Source organism: Xenopus laevis, chromosome 6L (genome assembly GCF_017654675.1).
Source record: "Xenopus laevis strain J_2021 chromosome 6L, Xenopus_laevis_v10.1, whole genome shotgun sequence".
In the NCBI taxonomy this organism is placed as follows: domain Eukaryota; kingdom Metazoa; phylum Chordata; class Amphibia; order Anura; family Pipidae; genus Xenopus; species Xenopus laevis.
Window position 1 is genome coordinate 83,421,089 of NC_054381.1, and position 23,015 is coordinate 83,444,103.

The window sequence follows — 23,015 nt, forward strand, 5'->3', positions numbered from 1 at the left end:
CATTTAAAGATGTTCATTGTGACATTAATGACTTGGGAGAGAGGACTGACAAATTAAAGTATTTTACAGAAAATTTGGCACAGAGACATGCAAGTTTAGAAGAGGATAATGCCATTCTGAAGAGAGAGGTACTTAACCTTAAAACCATGTGTGAGGCAAAATTTGTGCATAAGGGGCGTCTCTGAAGAAATAGGGGCACAGGATATCTCCCAATATCTGAAGGGCCTCTTCACAAGCATATGCTCTACTAACATGGGAATTTGAAAGGGCACGTAGGGCCTAAACTGCCATCAACCAAACCTACCAGGGATATAGTCAAAAGATATAGTCAAAAGAAGCTGTGCTTATGTGAGCACGAACTCCCGCCTCAGTGGAGTAGTTGAATCATAAGTAGTGATGGGCGAATTTGCGAAATCACGCCGGCGTTTTGTTTTTTATGCCGGCGCCCGTTTTTTCGACGCCGGCGCCCGTTTTTGGCGCCGGCGTCCGTTTTTTCGGCAAATTTTTTTTTGACGCCGGCAAATTTTTGCCACAAATTTTCATGGGCGTTTCGCTAATTTATTCGCGGGCGTTTCGTGAATTTATTCGCTGGCGGCGAATAAATTCACGAAACGCCCGTGAAAATTTGCTGCAAAAATTCGCCGGCGTCAAAAAAAAATTTGCCGAAAAAATGGACGCCGGCGCCAAAAATGGGCGCCGGCGTCGAAATAACGGGCGCCGGCGTCAAAAACCTCCATCACAAGGAACTTGTTCACTTTAATAGCAACTGGCAGCTGCAATGGATATGAACAACACTGGAAAGCACATCCCTACTTCCTTCTTTTATTTTTTTTTTTCTCTTTCTGGATAGATCCACTATTCATCGGAGCTGAAATTTTTTCACCAGTTATGCAACCTCCGTGTTCTTTCTACATTTACAGTTTGCGATTGGTCACCTAATCTACAAGACACGTGACTGACCCCCCTCGGGAGTATGGGTAACTCGCCCCCAAGTTCAACGACTGAGTGCTGAACTTGATTTACAAAACGTTGAACGTTATACACTTTTTGTTCAACGGTTTGAATTTTTCCATATTGGATTTATGATTCAAAGGTATTTCTTTTGTGACCACGCTATATTTTTTCAAAATAATAATTTTGACAACTCCTCCTGTATCAGGTTCTCTAGGTGGACCACTTGTAGCAATGGGATGTTTGAGCAATTGAATCTATATTTGACAACATGGTAAACATTGTGTCTTTAAATTGTAAGGGTTTAAACTCAATTACAAAATGATATCTAGTCATTAAAGAACTTAGGAATTTAAAAGCAGATGTTGCATTGCTACAGGAGACCCATTTTTCAAAACTCACTCCTGGTAAATTATATTCTAAGAATTTAGGAATTTAAAAGCAGATGTTGCATTGCTACAGGAGACCCATTTTTCAAAACCCACTCCTGGTAAATTATATTCTAAGTACTATCCAACTGCGTACTATGCGTCCACTGACCTAAAGAAGGCAGGGGTTGCGATAGTAATTCACAAGGATTGTCCTTTACAAGTGATTAATACTGTATGTGATCCAAAAGGTCGCTATATATTATTAGAGGGTATGCTAGCTGACAAATCAATAATAATAGGAAATGTTTACTCTCCTAACAAAGGCCAAATTTTAGGAAACCCATTATTCCAACCAGCCATTACCTCTGCTCTTAGCATCCCTGGGGAATCTACAGCTATGTTTAAGGTTAGGGATGTGTTGGATGCTACATTGACCACTGTTTTAACTTATGAAGCTGTTAAATTAAAAATCCCTACCTCCCAACTACAATGGTACATGTATTTCCAGATTAGGCAAAATGCGATGTAATTTACCAAATACATCAAGGATAATCCTCCCACTCATTTTGAATGATTATCTTATAATGGCTTACCTCAAAAGAAGCTGTTATCTGTGATTTATACATTGATTAATGAACTACAATGGTACATGTATTTCTAGATTAGGCAAAATGCGATGTAATTTACCAAATACCTCAAGGATAATCCTCCCACTCATTTGGAAAGATTAACTTATACTGGTTTACCTCAAAAGAAGCTGTTATCTGTGATTTATACATTGATTAATGACCCATATGTTGTACGGACTTATAAACACTCTTATATGACTAAATGGGAAAATGTGGAGGAATGGGAATAAATATGGCAAAATGCTAAAACTTGTGTCACATGCATCAAACAAAAGGAGAATATTTATAAAGTGTTAATGCACTGGTATCTCACTCCAGCGAGATTACACAAAACATTCCCTGGGGTTTCACAAATGTGTTGGAGATGTGAAAATGCACCAGGGGATATATCTCATACAGTATCTTCTGGTATTGCCCTCTCTCGTTCAACCACTATGGGAGGACAAACAAAACGTAATCTCACAATTGATGCAAGAGGACATACCTAGGGATATCCTCACTTTCCTACTAGGTAAACCTATTATTGGGCCATCTACAGCCCAACAAAGGCTAGTTAACCACATTAACTATCACTCGATTATCTATAGCAGCTAAATGGAAAACATCAGTCCTCCCTACAATGGATGAAATTAAGTCAAAACTTAACCACAATAAGAATTTTGAACACATGATAGCTCTCCTAAATAACATGATTCCCAAGCATTTGAAAATATGGTCTGCATGGGAACTTTTCTCACCTACTTCAAACTGCATGATTAAACATTAAAGCAACTGGATAGCCTGGTCACAACAAAATGTTTATTTTTAATTTCTCCCATGTTCAATATTTTCCTTTTCTTTTTCTCCTCCTTTTTTTGATATGTTAATCTTGTTATTGTTAAAGTTCAATTATTGATACTGCACTGAGGTCTCTTATAACTGAACAGGAATTTTTTAATGAATAAGTCTATACCTTTTCCTGATGCTTTTCTAAGGTAAGGCTTAGTACAATTTCTTTTTCATAAGTAATAAAGATCTTGGACAAGGTTAATGTTTATCATTAAATATCTGAAACTGTCAACATGCTGATCTAACAGTACTGGGAGAGGAAAAAAAGGAAGGTAACCAATGAAGTAGTGTTTAGCTAGGACTTGTATACTCATAACTGTTTTTCCTTTCCTGTAAAAGAGAAAATTACAATAAAAATGTAAGTTACAAAAAAAGGAAGGAAAATGTGGCATTGAATGAACCAAAAAATAACAGACATGCCTTGCTTTTTTGGAAAAAGCACCTAGCAATGCCCCATTTGGCAAGAAGCAACTTTAAAAGGGTTTCTTATAATGGTTTACCAATAAATGTTTTCCCACACCTCCGCGCAGGATTTTTATTAGCTGTGCAATGTTTAAAGGGGAAGGCCACAAAAACATAACTTGAGCTTTTTGAAAAGTAAACATAATTTCAAGCAACTTTGCAATATAAATCAATTAAAATATGCAGACTTTTCATGATTTTTAATGGTTTCTGACAGTTCCCTAAGCCTAGCCCCTGGCCTGCACTTATGCTGATCTTTCTGACTACTTGCTGGCTGACTACTTTTACGTTATATCAACAGCCAGCTGTCCTTAGACTGCATAATCCAAACCCCACAATTGAATTCCCTTTCAATAAGGAACAGAACATCACAGTGCAATGCATTGTGTGTAAGGTAGTTCCTGCATAATGTCTGTAAACTGTGAAGTAGTTGTTACAATTAGTAAAGTAAAGTGAGTGTTTTAGTCCCTCCTTCCCTGCCAGGATTTCAAATGATGCAGAACGAGAACTTCTAACCAGCTCGATTTCAGCATAGAAAATGGCATTTATTCAAACTTTTTGAACAAACAAGTAACTGTGATGGGTTTATTAGGGGTTTCTGTTTTATGTGGGCCTCTTTTTTAAATTTTGGTTTGGAAGCCGGAGTTATCTTTTAGGGAGTGACTTGCATTCTCAGCCCATTTTATATCCACCCACATCATCTTGACCATTTCAGAACCCTCCTTTTGGTTCAGCCATTCTTTGGTGGATTTCTTGCAATGTTTAGGGTCACATTTTTTGCTAAAGGTATCAAATAGCTCTTTTAAACTAGGCATAATGAAACCAAATACTTCCATAACAAAGAGCAACCCAAACTAAATTTCTGAGTTTTAATTAATACAGATTTCTCCAACATCCTCTCTTAAGAAGATCTTATTAAATAATAAGACCTGCACCCGATTCTAGGTACTTAGGTATATTACATGTAATAATAACCTAACCTGCTGCACCCGATTCTAGGTACTTAAGTATATTATATGTATCTGAGCTAGTGTTAAATGTAGGGCTGTACTTACTTTTTCAACATGAGAAATGTATGTTTGCATATACATTTATGTTTATATAAACTACAAACTACAAATGGTACCAACTATTTGTAGAATTATGTCATCCACATCTATGAATATTGTTAAAATCAAGATAAAATACCTTAACTTTGAAAAGTTTAATTTTCATATGACTGCACTTTTTCCCACTTTCATTACTAAAATGTTAACTTAAACAGTTTCCAGTTTTCTTATTGTGAGCTGCATAGATGTTGCAAATGTGTATAAGTCCTCCACTTGTCATGTAGTATGTAGTCCCAGGTATTTTTTTTTAAAAAGTAATTCGTAGAATGGTGGTAAAAATATTTTTCCTTGGTGTGCTGGTCTAAATTATGATTTTATTTCTTTAGACTGAAGTTGGAACTTTAAGGTCTGGGTGGTTGAAGAATAAATACAACAAATCCCTTTAAGGTAGAACATCTCTTTCTGCAGATATACTGTTAAAAGGTGATCCATCTGCTTTGTTTCCAAATATTCTTTGCTATCTCTTCCAAACTTAACATAACAGTTGCCTTTTCATACTACCACTTCCACTGCCATCTTCTTCCTTCAACTCTTCTCTCTTGCTATAATAGAAACATTTGCAAAAATATAAACAATGCTCCTTTATTAAAGGAAAATATACACACTTGTTGACATGAACATATTCAGATGGCCTTATGTAAAGTCTGAACTACCCAAAATAAATATAAATGTATTGTTTCATAGAACATTTTAAACATTTTCATTGTTCTATACGTTGCAAAGTTGTCTTATATAAAGACAAAGAATTTGAAGTCCAGAGAAAAGAGTATGCGACTGGGGAATGGTAGTTTGCTGCTCTCAATCTCAGTTGAGCACCCCCGCTCCAGGTGCTAAACTATATCCAATATAACGAAGTACTGAGAGAAAGCAATCAGGGCAGAGCTTGCTGCTAAATATCTTTTATTGAACACAACATGTTTCGGGCGGGTGCCCTTTATCAAGTGTACAAATAATCAGTGTTAACAGGCATTTAAAGAGTGAAACAGGAAGTGAGGTCACATGACCAGATATGCAAAAGGGAGTAATTAGTAAGTCCTTGTATGCAAAGTGTCCTTAATTTATTCAGTCCACCGTGTAATATTTGCTGGAATGCAATCAAAAAAGTCTCTTCAAATAGAAAAATTGAAAAAAGGAAAAATACTCAAGGAACTGCCCATTTCTGGGCCTACCACAAACATATCTTGATAAATTACTCAATTTTTATGGAAGGAAAAAGATATGCCCATATATCTTACCAATAGCCGTACATATAATGTAAATATCAAGGGCTCAGAAATCAGTTATCTGAAAAAGAAGCAAATAAAGCATCAGTAACAAGAAAAAGTAACGAAAAATAATCTTGTGTATTTTAACTGTACAAGTAAGCACAACATTGTAACAGTATCAAAGGAAGCATTTCACGCTCCAGCTGTCATTCAAGCCCTTAGGGTACATTGTATCTAGCTTCTTAATCCAATATGCTTCCCTCTGTAATATTCTCTTTTTAGGGTTCCCCCCTCGCTGTGGGGAGTTGATCACCTCTAAGATGGCCCATCTCAACTGTGACTGATTATGATTAGCTTCCTTAAAGTGCCTGGACACTGTAGTGTCCGTGGCTGTTCCTTTCTTGTAATTGCGTATGTTTCCTTTGTGCTCTTTAATTCGAGTCTTCACAGATCTTTTAGTCTGGCCAATGTAAGCCAGTCCACACGGGCATTTTAAAAGGTAAATCACGTTATCTGTATCACAGGTGGCATAGTGTTTTATTTTCACTGGTGTGCCATTAGCAGGATGTCTCAGAGTGTCCCCTTTGATGATGGAGGAGCAACAATTGCAATTTAAGCAGGCAAATGTGCCCATCTTGGGTTACTAAACCGATATTTAGCTATAAGAAAGGGAAAAGCCTCCGAGATCTGCTATGCCCCTCTGAGATCAATCCCCCCCAACCAAAAGGAGCTACCAGGTTCCTAGGCGAACCCAAGATGGGCACATTTGCCTGCTTAAATTGCAATTGTTGCTCCTCCATCATCAAAGGGGACACTCTGAGACATCCTGCTAATGGCACACCAGTGAAAATAAAACACTATGCCACCTGTGATACAGATAACGTGATTTACCTTTTAAAATGCCCGTGTGGACTGGCTTACATTGGCCAGACTAAAAGATCTGTGAAGACTCGAATTAAAGAGCACAAAGGAAACATACGCAATTACAAGAAAGGAACAGCCACGGACACTACAGTGTCCAGGCACTTTAAGGAAGCTAATCATAATCAGTCACAGTTGAGATGGGCCATCTTAGAGGTGATCAACTCCCCACAGCGAGGGGGGAACCCTAAAAAGAGAATATTACAGAGGGAAGCATATTGGATTAAGAAGCTAGATACAATGTACCCTAAGGGCTTGAATGACAGCTGGAGCGTGAAATGCTTCCTTTGATACTGTTACAATGTTGTGCTTACTTGTACAGTTAAAATACACAAGATTATTTTTCGTTACTTTTTCTTGTTACTGATGCTTTATTTGCTTCTTTTTCAGATAACTGATTTCTGAGCCCTTGATATTTACATTATATGTACGGCTATTGGTAAGATATATGGGCATATCTTTTTCCTTCCATAAAAATTGAGTAATTTATCAAGATATGTTTGTGGTAGGCCCAGAAATGGGCAGTTCCTTGAGTATTTTTCCTTTTTTCAATTTTTCTATTTGAAGAGACTTTTTTGATTGGTTTCCAGCAAATATTACACGGTGGACTGAATAAATTGAGGACACTTTGCATACAAGGACTTACTAATTACCCCCTTTTGCATATCTGGTCATGTGACCTCACTTCCTGTTTCACTCTTTAAATGCCTGTTAACACTGATTATTTGTACACTTGATAAAGGGCACCCGCCCGAAACATGTTGTGTTCAATAAAAGATATTTAGCAGCAAGCTCTGCCCTGATTGCTTTCTCTCAGTACTTCGTTATATTGGATAAAGAATTTGAAGTATGACATTTTCAGAAATAATATAAAGAAAAATCAAATATTTCTTACTGATTTCACAAAGCATACAACATTTATTCCAGGTTTCAGTCAGTTAATTGGTAGTGATGGTTTAGTGGTACAGTACAAATCATCATTGTTCGAAGCACTGCTAAGTCTAAAATATAGTCTGCTTTTAAGCCAGAGGTTGCAATTTTGGGGGTGGTCCATGAAGTTATATTAATATATATGATTATATAAATACCCAGGACCAAGGACAGCACTTCTATGATTATAAGAATTAGTAAACAAAACATATAAATGCATTTCTGTCTCACATGGAGAAATTCATCTGGAGTGACAAACAAATAGAGCTCTCCCTCCCCCCACATCTGTTTAAACCCTATTTAAACAGCTAAGAACATAAAGTCAATACAGCAGCAATATGAAAAAAGGGGAAAAAAGAAAGAATAACAGTAGACTAACTAAGGCATAGAGTTGAAAAGGAACCATTTACTGTTCTGCATTTGCTATTGTATTGATTGTGCCCTCTTAGGTAGAAAAATGTAACCTCCCTAGGTACCAATAGGCCCCAACACCATAAGGTTATTACTGTATTGGTGGATGTGTAAGCACACCCAGTATCTGTAATGTGCCCACACCATGTGGCATTGCTAGGAAACGTGTACTTATTACTCACTCCCTCTGCTGGTGGTCCGCACCATCAGCCATTACCTAGCCATGTGTACATAGAAGTGAGCCTGTCCCCAGTTGGCAGTAGTTCATTTTGTATTAACATGTAGAATTTGACAATGCCCATTATCGTACTCCAATGCAACAGATACTGAACAGTTATGGGTCTGGGAGTTCAGTTGGATTTTGTACTGTCATGCTCCTCCGGCTGCACTCAATAGACCATGATGACTAGCTGCATTAGTCATTCAACAATTATCGAATGAGCTCAAAGGCTATTATTTTTGCTGAAACCTACTTGCAGGAGGACCAAGTACAGACAGCTGAAATAGAGGAAGTAAATACATATACAGGTTAAATAGAAGTAAATACTAACTAAAAAGAAATCTATAATAATACATTGGTAATGTTTCATAAAGTCCACAAGGTGCAACAGTATAACGTTTGTAAATCCAATGTGTTTCTCTGTAATTTTTTATTATATAAATATATACAGTATAAGAATGTAAGTAGCTTTCTCTGAATGCAACTCTTTTAATTAATTTGTCGTTTGATCCATGACATTTCCGACTCAATTTGAAGCATTGCCTCATTACCCTGTCTGTCATCTAGTTTCTTTCTTGCTTCTTCTTACCTTTGAAATTCCATCTTTGGATTCCTTAATAAGAAAATCTTCCTCAGCCTGTTCAAAACTTAGATCCTACCTCTTAAAGTACTTACACGGTATCTGTTCAATTTGAAGAAAATCTGCCAACTATTGGAAACAGCAGCGTTAACTACTACTTGGGCAAAAAAGCTACCCACATGGGTTCGATTATGAATTCCGTTGGATAGGGATTTACTTCTTCCTCTATCTCTGAACACTGCTTAGCATTTGTAACTGTCAAATTTTATCAAGGGGTGGACTTTCCAATAAGCGACCAGGATAATTCCCCACAGCATCATCAATTTATTAAAAGGATAGTACAAGAAGTTTTGGAAATTCTCTTTGAATTGGAGTATATTTTGGCAGATGAAATTTCTGCATTGAATAATTGTCAACTGACCAAGAGCATAAGAATTAGAATCACCTCAGTCACATTTGCAACTCATTATATACAGTATGCCATCTTGTCCATGCTATTAGCCTATACTTCATTTCTTTATTGTATTAGTTGTCTAGAAAATTTCCCTCACTACTGTTACATGGCGGAAATACTTTGTGAATGTTTACAGAGAATTTGCGGCAGGAGAAACTTGACCACATTTATCTCACAAAATTTACTTGTTATGTGCTGTGACATTGTACCTGCCAAATAGAAGTTAACTTTGGCAGTGTTAGATAGAATTCTCACTCAAAGTGCTATATTTTAATTTTAGCCAGAATGCAATTTTTTAAGTAAATGCACAGAGTAAATGCATGCACAATAGAATTACGTCTGCTATTTGGTGTTTTGGTCTTGGTATAAAATTTGCCTCTCCTCTCCCACTGTTCTGAGTGGCATTAATTTTGCTTAAGATTCAGCTGTCCCTCCTGGTAGTGCAACATATAAAAGATGCATTCATCTTTTGTTGTACATGTACAACTGTTGGTTATACTAATCATTGCTTCTCAAATACAAATTCAATTCATTCACTGTTCTGTCCAAAAACATTTTAATGTATTGAAAGCTTTTATGTAAAACCTGAATGCACATTGAACTACACTGGTAAAAGGTAAGTTTCAATGTGCAAAGAGGGACAACGCAAACTGCAATTTTTATCTAATACTGAAGCAGTTAGTAAGAAATTTATAGATAGAAAAAAGCAAGCTTTGGTTTACACCTCATCCTCAGGGAAACTTTCCACATTCATTTCACCTTCAAGACTATTCAGTTTTATGTTCTGTCAGTTGTTTATGTTTACTTGCCAAAAAAGCATTGTGTTAAATAAAACCTGAAGCACACTAAGAGGTTTGTGTTGCGTGAAGACACTGCTCTGATCAATAAAGTCGATGAAATTCCATTTTATGTCTGCAATCCAAAGTCAGTTACTAAAGGGTTACTTTCTATCTCTGCTATATGAGACTGCATATCATTCAGTTTTATGTTACACAGTTTAGAAATGTTTTACTTTTCTATAAATGCTCTACTGTTAATGTGTTCCTAAGATATTTTTTAAATTGGGTACATTGATTTTCAGTTAAGGGTACTGTATTTTAAAATATATGTGTTGTCAGAAAGTAACAATTTCCCCATATGGTCAATTGTTTAAAATGTTCTGGGTGATGGTATTTCATACCTGTGACTATAAATTGCCTTTTAATCAACCCCAAGATTTATTAATGTATAATATAAGTTAATAGACAAATACAAGAGGTCCTCTGCAACACATTATCAATATATATAGGACAGTGAGACATTTTGTAAAGCACTGCGTATCTTGACAGCGCTATATAAATAAATGATGATGATGATGATGATTTTGTGCCTTAAGCTACTAAAAAATGCCTTACCCTTTAAACAAAACAGGGATTGTTTGTCTATAGTCCTATACTTGCAGAGGACCTCTTGTATTTGTCTATATGTATTTTGTGGTCACAGCCTCATTGAACCCCCGCTTAATGGTTTTAAAACTTTCGCTTGTTTGTTATAATATAAGTGAACCCACTGCATCTGCTGGAAAGTACTCCATATTTGTCATATTTTTCAGTTGGGGGGATTTCTTATATTACCCTTGAAATTTTGGTTTACTATTTTTACTATTTTTTTCCACTCGTATATTCATAATAATCCATCCCACTCCAAGTAATCAGTGATACAACTGGGAAAGAGTTAATGGTACAGGTTAAGTTCAAGATAGGCAGCTTTTGTGAAATCCACATAAACAGTCCATAGGTAAAGAAATGGAGGAAAGGTTCAAGGCCCAAAGTCAGGCAAGGGTAATGCATGGAAAGATCACAAAAAAAACGTTATCTTTAGCAAGATCTGTAACAATATAGAAGCTATATTGGATATAAGGAAGGCGTTTTGGCTTTCCAAATAAATATATTTATTGGGTTGAAATAAATTGCATGATAAATCACTTAATTAATACTAACTATTATGCAATATACTGTTGTCTGAGATCTCCCATAGAATCTAATGATTTACATGAAAATCTGGCAGCATTGGGGCTTAAAATGACATTTAACCTTCAGGGTATTTTTTGATGAGCACTGTAATTTTAACTGTGTGCTGTCACTTTAAACATTTTAATATCCTTAACTATAGGACATTCTTTAAAGGGGAACTAAAGCTAAACTAAAGAAGTATGGGCAAAATGGTTGCATATTATGTTTTTGCTTCTGTATCAATCAGCCCTTTAGCAGTAAAGAGCTGTGCCTAAAAATATCACCCCAATACCAACCCATCTTTTCTGCTGATTCACTGCTCATGCTCTGTGCTTCTGTCAGTTACTGAACATAGTTAATAATGAACAATATTCTTAACATACATAAATTAAATGTCACAATGAGGCTGATTAGTAAATAATTCAGATTATTGGTACATGGCAGCTCAGAAACAAGCACAATTAGCATCAGAATTAATAATCATCAGCCCTGTAGCATGAGCTTATCTGTCTGACAAAACCTCATTTTCTACTTGATGATTTGTGAAGACCCCTAAGCTCAGCTTCTCAATAGCTGCTCAAACCACACTGAGCATGTGCGAGTCACAGACACTCAAGATGAGAAACTCCTGTGACAACTTTGAAATCCTGGATCATTACTACTATAGAGATGCTGAACCTTTAGGCTGGTTCAATTAATTCAGTTTATAAAATATGGCATTTCTAGCCATATTGATATTTAGGGTTTAATTCTTCTTTAACAATACTCCTGTTTATGCTGATCAACAATAAGAATTCCACAGTTGCTTGCAGTAGTGTTTGCTTCTTGTAGTTTCTTACTGGCTCTCAATTGGGTCCACAAAATGGTCCTTCTCCAGAGTTGAGGGACCTATGTTGTAAAGTCAATCCCAGTGATGCTGCTGTTTCACAAAGTAACTATAATGGTTACCTGTATCTCAGGACTGCTACAGACTTAATATTGAGACGTGAAGCAGGAAAAAACTCTCACGATTCAGCTGGTGGCATACTGTAACATCACTCTGGCTGAAATGTAGCTTGGTTCCTAGGGGAGTCTATGTGGTTCTTCACACCACCCATGCACACATTGACTTGTAATATCAATCCAGCTCCTCTCTGTGATATTTCATTTCTCTTACTTCTACAGAGTACAATCTTCTTGGAACTGTAATCAAGGTTACATATACCATTTAAAGTTCAGGTTCAGTTTTTCTTTAGTCATTTGCTCATACTTGTATTTCTTACTCCACTTAATCAGCAAAAATGGTACATTGTTTAATATGCATATATTTGTTTAGATACACTTTGGAGCACTGTTGTGCCCCAAAGTGTATCTAAACAAATATATTTAAAAAAAAAGATTAGTAAGCATTGAAATTGAACTTAACTGGTTTGATTAGTTTAGAGACTCCTCTGTCTCAGTGGATTTTTTATTTAAAACTGCATTCATTAGCTTCCTGCTGTGTAAGACTTTAAAATAAAGAACATTCATACTGGAGCACTCTCATCTAAGCAACGTTGATTTTGAAGGTCATCATACCTGTTTTGTAAAGTTTTTGTTGTACATCACTACAACAAATTAGATTTAAAAAAATTGAAGTAACTGTTTAATATACATTTATTGACAGTAGTTTTAGATATTTATAGAAGTCATTGATATGGAAAGCAGTATTCATCTATATTTTTCTGTTTTCTTCAGTACTGGTTCTGACTTGAAATGAGGTAGCAGAATCCAGTCAATTAAAAGACTTGTGATGGGGCATGCAAGTGGGATCTTGAGTCTTGGCTAAAGTAGTGCTTGTCAGTTATGTAGTTTTAAGAGTGAGAATCAGCTGTGCAAAAAGACAAAACACATTCTTCTATCACTTGCAATTATAGTTTAGATTTTAAACCCACTGGACATTTTAATCAGTATATAATGTAAAGTTGTTTAGCATGCCATGAAAAAAAGAGAATTGTTCTTAATCTTACTATTCTATTAATTAAACATACACCATATAAGTATAACTGCTAGCATAGAGGACAGAGGTCCTCTGACATGCAACTATCTTTAGTGTCATTTAGGGCCATAGCAGTTCTAGGCACAAGGAAGTCCTGTACACTGCTTGCTATAGGATTTACATGAGCAAGGAAATAATTCAATTAAAGTGGAATCTCACATACCTTCTATATGGTAAAACACAGAGTACAGAATAGTTATGGATGCTTAATTTAGAACACCCTTTATCATCATCTACACATTTTTATGATACTACTACCATTAGCAGGAATGGTTGTGCTGCAATGGTGATGACTATTGCACTATTGTATTAACAACTGACAAAATGAAAATAAAATAAGAAAGTATGTTTTTTTTTTTACAATACACCTAGTCCCCATGGAATTAACTGGCTGCTGTCATTCACAAGTCTCAGCTGCTCTGTTATGGAGAGCAAATAGTTGTGTCTATTAAAGAATGCTCATGGCAGTCCACACGCACACCCCTTAAAGGAGAATTAAACCCTAATTGAATGATGCTAGAAATGCTGTATTTTATATACTGAATGTATTGCTCCAGCATAAAGTTTCAGCAGCCCAATACAGTAATGATCCAGGCCTTCAAAGCTGTCACAAAAGCTCCCCATCTTGCATTCTGTTAGGAGTGTCAGTGACACTGCACAAGCTCAGTGTGGACTGGGCAGCCATTGGGCTATGTCATAGAAGCTGACGCAGTGATGCTTATTAAATTCATATACTGGTTTCTGAGCTTATTAGCCTTCTATTGTGACTTTTGTATATATTGTATATGCAGTATAAGTTGGTCACTACACTTAGGTAACTGACAGTAGCCCAGAGGATCAGCAGAAGATGGGGGACTACTAAGAGCATCTTTTGTGGCACACATCTTCATGACTAAAGGGCTTTGGTTGCCTTGGACTAGTACAGAAGTCCTAATAATAATAATAATAATGTGCAACATTTCTAATCTACTTCTTTACTAAGCTTTATTTATCCTTTAAGTGCACCTTAAACAGCATTCTTCACTTTGTTGAAGCAACCTTATATTTTTGTCTGTAAAGATAAGGCATTGTTATACAGACTATGAAAAAAGAAAATAAATAAATATATAAATATAAGGGTTCAAACAGGGCTGCTGCCAAGCACCAGACCTCAGCTTGACCCTCAGTCTTGATAAGCACATGCACAGAATAACCTGCTGTACTACATATCCAGTGAACGTATATGTTCAAGTACCCCTCCCCCAGTTCAGCTGCCAAATTTTGTTGGAGATTTTGTTTTCACTCATTTTAATTAACCCTAGGCATTGGCACATGGGAGCCTCTATGGTAAATTCGGCCCTAGGTTTTGTTAAATAATATGATTTAAAATGATTCCATTGATAAAGCAGACACAGGTAAACAGGTAGATAGATAGATAGATAGATAGATAGATAGATAGATAGATATGTTTATTTTTATGCACCTCTGTATCCAGTTTGTGCTTAAGTCTTCATTTATTTGGAAGCAGATCAGTGCCGTAACTAGAGGGGGGTGGGCCCTGGTGCAGCAGGGCCCCATCCCCCCTCCGTACACGACGGATTTCACTGGCGAGTGGGTTGCCGGGGGCCCTGAGGGGGTGCGGGCCCTGGTCCTCTCGCACCCCCTGCTCCCCCGGTAGTTCCGCCACTGCAGCAGATGTAGCCAACATGGCTACTTAAAGGTAAAGAAAAATTGCAGCAATAGGGGAATAACAACTTTTGAGATGAAATTAATCTCTGTATTTTTTCTTTCTTTCTCTATTCCTATTGCAATATTCTTTCTTTCTTGAGGCCACTGCAGACATGTTTATTTGATACAATAGTGGAATTATCAGTGCTTGATTCATTCAGATAAAAGCTGCCACATACATAATTTGACCCAGAGTCTTTCTTCCATTGCTTTTAAAAGACTGAAATACTTTTGTAATAAAACAAAATAACAACAATAATACAAAGGTAAAATCTTTTTTTTTAACAAGTAAAAGAAGATTGCAAACATTGTGAAGATTGTGAACTTTTGTTCAGCCGTGGGTTTTCTAAAAATTCTGGAGATACAGATACTGTATGCAAATGACGTCACTCCGTCTTGGACGTCAGCAAGGTGGATCCATGTGCTGTAAAGGCTAAAGCCATTTTGCAAAAACTGATTGGCTAACCAGAGAAACTTTTATATTGGCATTCTAAAGAATCTTATGACATATAACATAGTGGCTACCATATTTAATATGTAACACAGCATTAGATTCAGATTTATATTAAACTATCAACTAAATACGGAACATAAGAAAGAATTATGTATAGGTTAGGTCACCCAATGAATAGCTGCAGATCAAAGTCCTTGTTTAGTCCCATGACTAAAGAACTGCAATCTGTGTATCCACTGTACTTCTGCTTTTCTTAAAATCATATTCCGGTCACCTCCTCTCCGAGGTTTTATCTGTAACAGGACTACAAAAGGTGTTAATACAAAATGACATTGTGCACACCCTCTACAAAGAAACATGCTATCCCTGGGGAGGACCAAAAAGGCATGTTGTCTCGGAGAGGGATTCATGTCAGCCCGTACAAGTTTTTTACCTATAGTGCACCCTTTTCTGTAAGACATCATGGGTGGTTGCTTAAAATCTTCCACTGTAGGATATGCATCTTTCAATAAATGCCAGTGTTTACATAAAATTTGTCAAAACTTTTCACTTTGAGCATGATATTGACCAACAAAAGTTATGTGTCTTCTCTTCATTTATTGATTGAATCTTTTGACTTCATCACTTTTGCCATGTGGTCCTCTAAAGTATCAGTTGGATACCCTCTATCTGCCAATTTAGTTTTCATTTTGGAAAAATTTTGTTCTAAGTAAGGAGAATCACTAGTGATCCGGCAAACCCTAGTAAACTGACTAATGGGTATGGACTTTTTGACTGCTGGAGGATAACTATCAAATCCTAACAACTGATTTCTATCTGATGGTTTGGAAAAAAAATTTGTTATGAAACCATCATTGGTTTGAATGACTTGAAAATCAAGAAAACTTATGTTGTGGAGACCAGCTATCATAGTGAATTGAATATCTTTATGGGCACTGTTTATTGCATCCTGGAACACGGACAGGGAATCCAGGTCACCCCGCCATAGAAGGAACACGTCATCGATGTACCACCACTAAGCCAGAAAGTGTCTGGCAAAGAGTTCATCAGTGTATACAGTATGTGTCCATCCTCAAACCAACTCATGAATGAGTTGGCATATGAGGGGGCAACACTGGATCCCATGGCAGTTGCAAATAAAACTTGTCCTGAAATTTTAAATAGTTTCTATGTCTCATTTACACTGTACATGTCACTTTTTTTTTGTAACAGAACCTCCATTGCATGTAATCCATGTACATGTGGTATCGATGTATGCAAACTTGTGATACTAATTTTGTAGTATATATGCTGGTCTGTCCTTGTAACCTTGTCTATATTGGTGAAACTATACAAAAAATTAGGGATAGGTTTTCCCAACACAGATCCACTGTTAATACCTGTAATACAGTACTACCAGTATCTAAACATTGCCTGGTGAAAGGTCATACTTCTGAGAATTTAAGATTCCGGGTTATAGAACATATTCCACAACCTCAGAGAGGAGGTGACCGGACTAAGATTTTAAGAAAAGCTGTACAGTGGATATACAGATTAAAGTCCTTGAGTCCCATGTTTATGTTCCAGATTTACAGATGCAGCCACTTTGGTTTGTCTGTTTGACACAGAATAACTAAACACAGATATCCCATTTATCTCATTTAACACAGAAAACTGAGTCACAACATCCCATCTAATTAAAGCATTCACCATTGTTCACAATGGTGCTTTGGTATGCTAATGGAAAGGTTAAATGCATTAAATGAGTTAAGATGACTTTAGATAACGCAGTTTCTTCAATTAACCATGAGTCATGACGCATTTATCTCACAAATCCAAGTGGCTTCATCTGTATATTAAATCTGAACCTAATCACAAAATAATTGAAAACAGTATTCATGTAAGTGTCAAGCCTGATGACTTGCTTTATTCATTTTTGTTGTTTGTTTTAAAAATGCAAAATAAAAACCTTTAAAAAACTGTGAACCTAATGCTGTGTTACATATTAAATATGGTAGCCACTATGTTATATGTCATAAGATTCTTACGAATGCCAATATAAAAGTTTATCTGATTAGCCAATTGGTTTTTGGCAACCAGCAAAATGTCTTTAGCCTTTACAGCACATGGAAGTGTCCGTGTTGCTGAAGTCTAAGACGGAGTGACGTCATTTGCGACTGAACTATATGTATAGTAGATGGGCAAGAATTAGAAAAACTGTTTGACTGTTTGATTTTAATGGCGATACACTTGAGAAATGGTATTTATTTATTTATTTATAATCACTAAAGTTCAGATTTAGATTTCAGTTTTTTAATGTGGTTTTTATGTTAAGATGCAAAAAAAATATAGAAAAAACTGAAATATCTTGTTTGCAAAAGTTTTTGAACAATTTTTGAATTTTAACACAGATTCTCATTGCACCTAGGAATTAGGACTATAACGTCTCTCTCATGGATTGTGGCAAGCTTCTGCCTTCAAGTGCCTCATTAAAAAGTTTGGTCAGCGGGGGGGATTGTTTGTACCACTCAATTGGTAATCCATCTCTTCCAGGGGTTTTCCCCAGGGGGAAGGCCATGATTGCCTGAGTGACTTCCATTTCTGTAATGGTAACACCTAACTCCAAGGCGGTTGGGTCGTCAAATTTAGGCATGTCTATGTCTTGCTGATACTCATCAATTTCTGTCTCTGTGACATTTAGTTTTGCTAATTAGAGGGCCGAATAATATTTCTCAGATGTGTTATTTATCTGGTCAGGGCATGTAGAGGTCTCATTGTTGGGCAGTCTGACAATGGGAATTCCTGCTGCAGAACTGTCTCCCCCAGTGAGATGTGCTAGTAATCTGCCATTTTTGTCTCCATGCTCGAAGATATTTGCCTTTGAAAAATAATATGTTTCTTTGTTAATTCAAGCTGGGCAAGGGCTAGGGAGTCTTGAGCTGTATGCCACCTCTGTTTATTTGTTTCACTGGGATGGGCCACATACTCTTGTTCAGTCTTATGCATTGTATGAGTTAAGGAGGAGATCTCTGTATTTAGCATGTTAGTGAGTGCTTTAATATTGCTGATGTATTCTCCCCTTGTATAAGCTTTCAGAGTGTCCCAAACTATATCGGGGCTAGAGGAATCTAAGTAGCTGGTTATATACAGTTTCAAGCTATTGAGCATTGAGTCAGTTAGTTGTGGGTGGTTGATCCAGTTGGAGCTCCTAAGTCACCATTTTCTGCATGTAGCTTTAGGGGAGATTATTAGGGTTTTTGTTATAGGAGAATGGTTGGATATGCCCCTAGTAAGGATCCCCACCTAAGATACCATGTTGTGTAGGTCCGGGGTACCCATCGATAGATCTGTTCGGGATAGACTGTTATGCCCAGCTGAATAGCAAGTAAATTGCTGGGACCCTGGGTTGTGGACTCACCAGAGATCCACCAATCCATATAGTGTGGCCCATTTAGAGAAATGTTGATTACCTGTGCCAGTGGGCAAGAGTTTGTATAGTGTCGGATCAGTTATGACATTGAAATCTCCTATAAGTATGAGGGGGGCATTGGGAGTCCACCGTTTTACCCATTGCCTCATACAGGACCAAATTATCAAAGGGAGGGAGTATATACCCACTATTTTGATTAATTTACAATGGAATTGAGCAATGCAATATGACATATCTACCCTGTTTACCTATGATGATCCTATCAGTTTTAAACAGGCATGATTTAGCAATTAGGATGGAGACTTTTCTAGAGTTGCTGAATATATTGCATTATACGTGCATTTAATCCATAGTTTTTTCAGACCAAGAATTTTGCTTCCCTCTAGATGGGTCTCTTGGAGTATCATTATGTGAGGTTTTGCATAAAATCAAATACCAGTCTCCTCTAAATAGCATTACCCAACCCCCGCACATTTCAGCACAGTAGTTTAAGTTCAGCCATTGTCTAGTATCAAGATCTTGTCATCTATCCATGTTTTCTTAGGTGCCAATGTAATACAGTACCAAGGTATTAAGCAGGTTGATGTTCTCCAACTGTAAACTTTCCTCTGCCCCCCACCCACTTTATACCAACTGAACTCACAATGGGTTTACTTCCACAAGAAAAAAAGAGCTAGAACTGGTTAAATACACCAGGGTGTGTGACTACCTTGTCGCTTCAGTGTCTGATCTGATCAAGCCAAACCAGGTCAATGGGCCAGGTGTCGATCCTGAGCTTTTGGGGTTATCCAATGGCTCGCAGTGGTGCCTTGATGTCTCAGATCGTGTTGACTTTGCCTAAATTAGCGGGGTGGGGAACATTGTGGATAGCCTTCCAGCCAGGTGATGATCTCCTCTGGTGATGTAAAAAAATGTTCTTTCCCACAGTCCATGAGCTTCAGTCATGTTGATTTGCTTCTGTGAATTTTGCTTGCTGCTTCCTTACTTCCGAGGAGAAGTCAGGGTATAAGAATATTTAATGATTGGCATGCATTATGTCTCTGGACTTGTAGTTTAAGAGCCTGGCAAAAACCAGTCTTGGTGGTGCTCATGTGGGTGGGGGGTCTACCAGGTACCCGATGGGCTCTTTCTATGGTAAACATCAGTGTAAATGCTGCTGTGCCAAACTTGTCTGTAAGCCATTTTCATAGGAATTGTTCCAAGTTGGGGCCTTCAGCCTGTTCAAGGAGGCCTAGTATGGCGATTTCCAGGTCGTCCATTTTTGCCTCTAAGTCTGCAATGCGTTTTTTTTAATCCGGCCAGGCAGTGGGGATGTGAAATCCTCTAGCTCCCCAATTCTGGTTTCTTTCTCCTTTGTGCTTTCCCTGATGTTCTGCACAACTTGTTTTAAAATAGAAAAGTCTATTTTTATTTCATCGATCTTTGTAATAAGTGCAGAGTGGTTGCTGGTTATGATACCCAGTATGTCAGCCAGTGTGGGCTCTGCAGTGCTATAGGCCTCTGGCGTATTGCAGACGTTTTTGTGCTTCTGCCAGTGCCCCAGAGTCCGTGTTGTCCCCCCCACCTCAGTTCTGTGAGTTGAAATCCCAGGGAGCAGGTGCAATCTTGTGAGGTGCTCGCTATCGCCTCCTGCTTTTTGCTGGTGGTGCAGTGCCAGGCCATCGATTTACCCGCCGGAACTAAATCGCCCTGCTTCCCCTCCAGTGTGGCTCAGTTCTGTGCTGGTGAGAGAGCCTAATACAAGATTGGGTGCAGGATAATTGCAGCCCGCGACTGGAGCTCAACCAACGTGTGCCCTAACTGGATCCCATGCAGGCCACGCCTCCACCAAAAACCCATTTAACTTGTACCTTATTTCACCCGCATGATCTCCTTTCGACCTCCAATTGCTCTTAGTGCCAAGATATAGTGGGGTCGCTCCATGGACCACTCCATCATTATGACATCTGTGTTCCACCAATGCATCTGTCCTTACAGAAGTATTACACTTAGCATATATTATAATATAGTGCTGTGGATTATCAAAACATAGTAGATTTTTAATTTTATATACATATGAAGCCATCTGGATTTCACATTTTGTTGCATCATGTCCAGACACCATTTTTTTGTGCTTTATTCTGGCTCTAAATGGTGCAATTATTCAGTACATTGCTCCTGATGGACTAAGACCATTGCACTCTAGAACCATCATCCGATGGCTTCATCTGTATATATTTTGGGAATTCATTGAAGTGGCAGAAGTGGTTATACCTTTTCCAGAGTAAAAGAGAGTAACATCCATGGTAACATCAGCAGATATTGCCTGTATTTTATTCACAGAAGGGTATAACAAAAATAAGATTTAAATTACATACATATGCAACAAAATTGAAGTGTATTCTTTAGAAACAAGAGCAGACCCCTGTTGCCTGTATACAGATAAAACCTGGTGTTATAAAAGGATATATATGTAATGCTAACTTTCCTTTGGGCTATTCGACCTTCGACTACGACTTCGACTTCGAATAGAACGTTTCGAACTAAAAATCGTTTGACTATTCGACCATTCGATAGTCGAAGTACTGTCTCTTTAAAAAAAAAACTTTGACCCCCTAGTTCTCCACCTAAAACCTACTGAAGTCAATGTTAGCCTATGGGGAAGGTCCCCATAGGCTTTGCAATCTTTTTTTGGTCGAAGAAAAATTGTTTGATCGATGGATTAAAATCCTTCGAATCGAACTATTTGCGGTAAATCCTTCGACTTCGATATTCGAAGTCGAAGGATTTAACTTCGACAGTCGAATATCGAGGGTTAATTAACCCTTGATATTCGACCATAAGTAAATTTGCCCCTAAATGGCAGTGTGTTGGGAGTTTTCTTAAATGGGAAGGACCTAGGGGTTTTTGTAGATAACAATTTGTTTAATTCTGGGCAGTGTCATTCTGTGGCTACGTAAGCAAATAAAGTTCTATCTTGCATAAAAGACTCAAGGGACGAAAACATAATTATGCCTCTTTAAAGGTCCCTCATCTAGAGTATGCAGTGCAGTTTTGGACTCCAGTAAGTAAGGCCAGACGAGGAGATTCGGGGAGGTTTTGTCGCCTGGCGACTAATCGCCATGTCTTTTGCGCGACTATCTACACGAACTGTCTCAGCGTTTTTCCCCATAGGCTACAGCGCAAAGTCGCCTGCGCTAATGCACACACAGCGATGCGTTTTCAATTGTCGCCCAAAGTTGCCTAGGCAATTATTGAAAACCTTTACAATGTGAGAAGGGTGAGAGCAGGAGCGCTGCTAGCTGTAAATTATGTGGAGTGCTGAAAGGTGGATTTCATTTGGAGCAGGCGTTTGGGGTTAGGGGGAGGGAGTTTGGCACAGGTGCAGTTATGGAAACTGTCTGAAGGCAGAAAGGCATCCTGTACTAAGATGGCAGCTGGGTTTGCTCCCACAGGTTGCAACTTCACAAGTTACTTTTATTAATACAAAAAACGTATTTTGCAAAAATAAACTTAGCGATTATGGAGGGCTATATGAGGACTACAAAAGGGGACAATAAGTACGATTTGACTTTAATGTCACAATGTACATGTAACCTTTTTGTATATGCCATTTTAAATTACTGAGCTACGTATTCTGTTACATTTGTATTACTACAATTGCATTTGCAATATGAAAACTCTGCTTTAAAAATGTTGTGCAAAATATTTTACATTTTATTCCTAAATATTCATAGTTCTTTTATTATGGGGGGACAGATTCAGTAAACATCTTTGCAGACTGATTGATTCTAATCAACCCATAAAGATGTTTGTTATCATACATGAGAATTATGAATTTGATTGAATGAGATCAAATCAACACAACTTATCCAACTAGGAAATGTACATCTGTTGTTCATATCAATAAATATCCATGTTGATTGATTCACCAGGATAAAACAAAAATGTAAACATCACCCATAGCCTACTATGGATTTTCATAGCTCATACCGGTCTTCTTTTGGTAGTCTAAAATACTGAATCTCTGAAGACTATGAACAATTTTGAGAAAATCAACTGGTCTATGCTTAATATATTGAATATATTGGTATTCTTATTTGGATTGATTAATTTAAAATTCCAACAAAGGCCTATTTTTGTATGTGTTCACAATATCATTATATTTGTGCATATTATTCACTTTATACTATACTAATGTGCTTTTGTTTTGCCGCTTGCATCTTTGCTTATGTTTATCTAATTCGGGGGTCTCCAACCTTTTTTAACCCATGAGCAACAATCATATGTAAACAAAGTTGTCAAGCAACACAAGCATTAAAAATGTTCCTGGGTGGTGCAAAATCAGTTCTGTGATTGGCCATTTGGTAGCACATATGTGGCCTGT